General features: G+C 38.9%; 1 pseudogene; it reads left to right on the top strand.

Moving 5' to 3' along the window:
* LOC138046219 (uncharacterized) overlaps positions 1–1195 on the top strand; it is a 1417-nt pseudogene extending 222 nt beyond the window's left edge.
* Positions 1196–5000: the final 3805 nt, after the last annotated feature.

Here is a 5000-nt window from a genome sequence, read left to right as displayed (position 1 = left end):
GCTGATCTGATTGGGCCATATATTAAGAAGCAAGATACTTGTATGAGAATCTCCATCCCTGCAAGCGAGAGGCTAGCCCTAATGATTCGTTTCCTGGCGACGGGTGAGACTTTTCAATCGCTTTCCTTTCAGTTCTGCATTGGAAAGGCAACTGTTAGTGGAATTGTCACGGAGGTGTGTGATGCAATTTATGCTGTGCTTGGAAAAGATTTCCTTCAGACACCCAAGCAAGCTGAAAAATGGACTGAAATTGCAGAACTGTTCAACTCAAGTTGGAACATACCGAACAACATTGGAGCCATCGACAGTAAACGTATTCTTATACCTGCTTATGCAGGTTCACACTTCCACAACTACAAGGGAAACGAAAGTATCATTGCCCTTGTAGTTTCAGGGCCTGATTATGAATGTTTGTACGTTGATGTGGGCACCAATGGAAGAAACCCAGATGGACAGGCCTGGCGAAGAAGCTCTCTTAAATGTGCACTAAATGATTCAGACAATCCATTAAATATACCACCTCCGCGTCCACTTCCTGGCCGAACAACTCCAGTTCCTTTTGTTCTCACAGGGGATGAGGCATTTGGGTTATCTAAGTACATGCTAAAACCTTACCCTAGCAGGAATCTCACTGTAGAACAGAGAATTACCAAGTACCGCATTTCAAGGGGAAGAAGAATTTCCGAAAATATTTTGGGAATTCTGGGGAACAGGTGGCGTTGCTTTAGAGTCCCTTTTTTGTTAGCTCCATTTGAAGTAAAGGGAATAACCCTAGCTGCACTTACCCTTCACAACTGGCTAAGAGCTGACACCAGCAGTCGTAACATTTATAGTCCACCCACCATTATTGACAGGGAGGACCCTGAGACGGCAGAGGTTATTCCTGGATCATGGAGAGAAGATATCCCAACAGATTCTTTCCTTAATTTACAACCATCAACGTCAAGGAATTGCTCTAATGAAGCTAAAAATATGCGTGAAGAATTCACTCAGTGGTTTAACAATGAAGGTGATGTGTCATGGCAAAGGCATATGTGTGGGCTATAAACCTTTTACACAGGTACACAGGAAGGACATGCCAATCCCAGGGAGTCCCACATCAAGTATTTTACTGCAAAAACATTTAGATCACTTATTCATGTTTGCCACCCCCACCCACCACAAGAAACCTAAAGACAAACCCCAGAGTATCTGAACCCCTCTAGTTAGGAGGACATGGGCACTACTAAGTATAGCCCCATCATATTGCATTTACATTTAATAACATAACAGAAATAACATGCGTAATTCTTCAAATGTGTAGCTATTCAAATCTCACCATAGGGAAGGTATTAAAACAGGCTGCAACAGCTGCATTGCAGTTTGAGGGGACCAAAACCAGATGAAACAATTCAGTGTTTATTTTTAAATATAACTTCACAATAACCACAATAAAATAACATTTGTAGAAACAAGTTGTTAGTATTTCTTTGTACAAGCAGGTTTTGATAACCTGAGCAGGGTAAAAGAAATCCTCGAAAAGGTCAAAAGACCAATATTTAATATTCACAACAATAAATTTAACTGATTGACATTGAAATGGAGGGTTTGATGGTAATTGAATCTACCATTTTGTATACAAGTCCATATTTGCCATAAAATGCTATAAAATTCCACCCTCAGCTCCAACATTTGGCAAGCTTTGTTGTTTCAGCAGCCACTCTATGAAAAAATGTTCGTGACTGATTGACATAGTCATGTGGAAACCTATTGTCAGGGAAGGCAGTCCATATGTTCAAACGTATCCAAATTACAACAAGAGGATTCCCAAAAATTCGTACTTGATTATATTAATAAATCAATTTGAAAAACACTGGGCTTTGTAAAAACCCATATTTAAACACAACTACTTTTGCCTTTGAGCATGACATATTGAGACAAGACCATACCTTCGTGTTTCTGGGTATTAGTAATACTCCATGGGTGCAAAGGAATGCATCTGCATGCTTTCATGAGGAGCAGGGATGTTCTGTTGATAACTATTATTTGCTTCACTTGAACTATAGGAAGAAATACTTGGAGCAGGGCTGTATCTACCATGTGTGCTAAATCGAGTTGCAGCACCACTGGCAACCTCCATTTCATCACTCTCCTCTATCTGAAATAATATATCCCCTATGCACTTCTTTGCCCTGCGAAATTTTTTTGGATTTCATTTTGACAAGGTTAAACGCACATAATTTGCAAATGCTGCAACTTCACTATTTTCGATTGCACTATTTTGTCCCTGATGCTTTTCAGGTTGTCTCATTGCCACCACAGCTTCAGAAAACAATTGTAGTTTTCTATCCTCACGGCTGTCTCTTTGCTGCTGTTTAGAAGCCTTCTTAACTTTGGGTTTTGAAGGCTCACTTATGGGATTAATAGTGACATCTGTATCATCACAGGTGAGAGTGACATATTTGAGTTGTTCATAAAATTCCCATGTTGGCGTGTAAATTTCGGCTGTTCCAGCGCCAGATGGTTTCACAGATGCCATGGAATGCTCTTGTCTAAGTCTTTTCAGCAGTTCTTTCCACTTTTTCTTCATGTCTTCAACATCATACTTGTCCTCAAGTTCTTTCCCAAGTAGATCATACAGCAAATCTTTATTGCTATTCTGGTGGTACTCGGTATTGTTGTGAGTCCACAAGCACTCATTTTCTTGGAAGAACGCTATGACAATTTCTAAGATAAAAATACATACATGTATCTTGGGTCTGACACTCTAATGTTCACCGTAGTATGTTTGAAATAACTTAAGGACTGACTTAACTTAGTGAAAGTGATTCATTTTTCCCTGTTAGGAGATGCATATTTGAAATAATTATTGATCATTCCCAAGTTGGGAGAGGAGCACTTACAGTAGTCAGTAGCCAGCTTACAGGGAGCGTGTTTTACCTTTTCAGCACTATTTTAATAGCTAGGGTCAGTAAGGTAGTGAGTGTGTAGGTTTAGCTCATGTTTTGCTAAGAAAGCAATAATGCGATGATGACGATGGTCCCCTTGGAGACACGGTTATGTTTCAATCTGGGGGTTTGACTGAAAAAGGAAATTCGGTGTTACAAAATATGATATATATATATATATATATATAAGTAGAATGATAAAGATTGAGTATCCAACGGTGATGCCACTTGCGAGGAGGATCCAAAAGGATACAAAACGTCTTGACTCAGATAAGTTAATAGGAAGAATGAAAAAATGAGTCGCTGGCGAACTTCTCACAGGTCTGGTATATTATAATTTCGTGTAAACGTTTCGCCCTTCGGGCTTCTTCAGTACACGCTAAAAACTAAAAACTAAAAATACCTGGTACAACTGAACTTGCGCTATTTATACAAAACTATGAACCAAAAGGTGTAAAATGTTTAAAATTACAAAAAAATTTATAAAAAATCACAATAATATGTCATGTAATACGTGCGGTTGGAATAAATCGAGTGGACAATAAGTGAGATAAGAAATAGTTAGCTCTATTCCGAAAAAGGCGTTAATCACCAGACATCGAAACTAATAATTTAAAATAAACAACGGGACTTAGTAAATCATGCAATCAGGTGGCGAAATGATGAGCCCAGGGCCTCTACGAAGTAATAGAATCCCTGAACAGGGCCTGTGAGAATGCCGATCTGCACGGCGTAACCGGAAAAAAAGCCCAACTGGTTGCACAATTACTCCAGTGAATGATTAATTAAACCTTATTCTATTTTTGGAATTAAACTCGGATCTTTTGTTCAAGCCGTAAGGTTGGAGGGTGCATAACTGTGCGCACCAAAAAGCCTCTCTTGTAAGTAAAACCTTGTCCATATCATCAGTAGTGTCATTAACAATTTTTTCAATAACAATGAACTCAAAGTCAGACATGTGATGTTCTTTTCTATTGAAATGGACGGCCAATTCACACGTGGCCTTGTTGGTCAACATAGCCGATTTGTGATTACGAAATCTGACCTTGAATTCATTCGATGTTGAACCTACGTATTGAATCTTGCATGTTTTACAGGTGACTAAATATGACTAAATATGTACTTATTACGTAACAGTGCTCACCCAAGGCATTGCACTAAGGCAATCCCATTTGGAGTTGCCACCCGGATTCGCAGAAACTGTTCAACCATTGAAAAATTTGACCAACGTAGTGAAGAATACCAGACATATCTCGTTGAGAGAGGTTATAATCCAGCGGAAGTCAATAAGCAATTTTTAAGGGCAAAAGATCTATCCAGGGAGGACTTACTCGCCTCGAAACCGAAAGACAAAAAAATCGTCTTTCCTCTGGTAGTCGACTACAACCCTCATCTACCAAACATCAGCAAAATCATCAAATCATTTAGTCATCTTATTTATGAATCGCCATTGCTATCCCAGATTTTCCCAAAGGGGTCAATTATTCCTTCTTATCGAAGACCCAAAAACATAAAAGAGATTCTAGCAAGGCCTAAAAAAACCCATTACAGCAATAACACTCCCGTAGGATGTTTTAAATGTAAGAACAAATGTGATCTATGCAAACATTATCTTGTTGAAAATAGGATCTTTCACAGCGCCTGTACAGGCCGTTTTTACTCCATTAGACAGAATGTACATTGTAGGTCGAAGAATGTCATCTATTTAGTCACCTGTAAAACATGCAAGATTCAATACGTAGGTTCAACATCGAATGAATTCAAGGTCAGATTTCGTAATCACAAATCGGCTATGTTGACCAACAAGGCCACGTGTGAATTGGCCGTCCATTTCAATAGAAAAGAACATCACATGTCTGACTTTGAGTTCATTGTTATTGAAAAAATTGTTAATGACACTACTGATGATATGGACAAGGTTTTACTTACAAGAGAGGCTTTTTGGTGCGCACAGTTATGCACCCTCCAACCTTACGGCTTGAACAAAAGATCCGAGTTTAATTCCAAAAATAGAATAAGGTTTAATTAATCATTCACTGGAGTAATTGTGCAACCAGTTGGGCTTTTTTTCCG

Source organism: Montipora capricornis, chromosome 4 (assembly GCF_036669925.1).
Source record: "Montipora capricornis isolate CH-2021 chromosome 4, ASM3666992v2, whole genome shotgun sequence".
In the NCBI taxonomy this organism is placed as follows: domain Eukaryota; kingdom Metazoa; phylum Cnidaria; class Anthozoa; order Scleractinia; family Acroporidae; genus Montipora; species Montipora capricornis.
The sequence above is the reverse complement of the archived record's forward strand: the minus strand, read 5'-3'. Positions and strand labels throughout refer to the sequence as shown.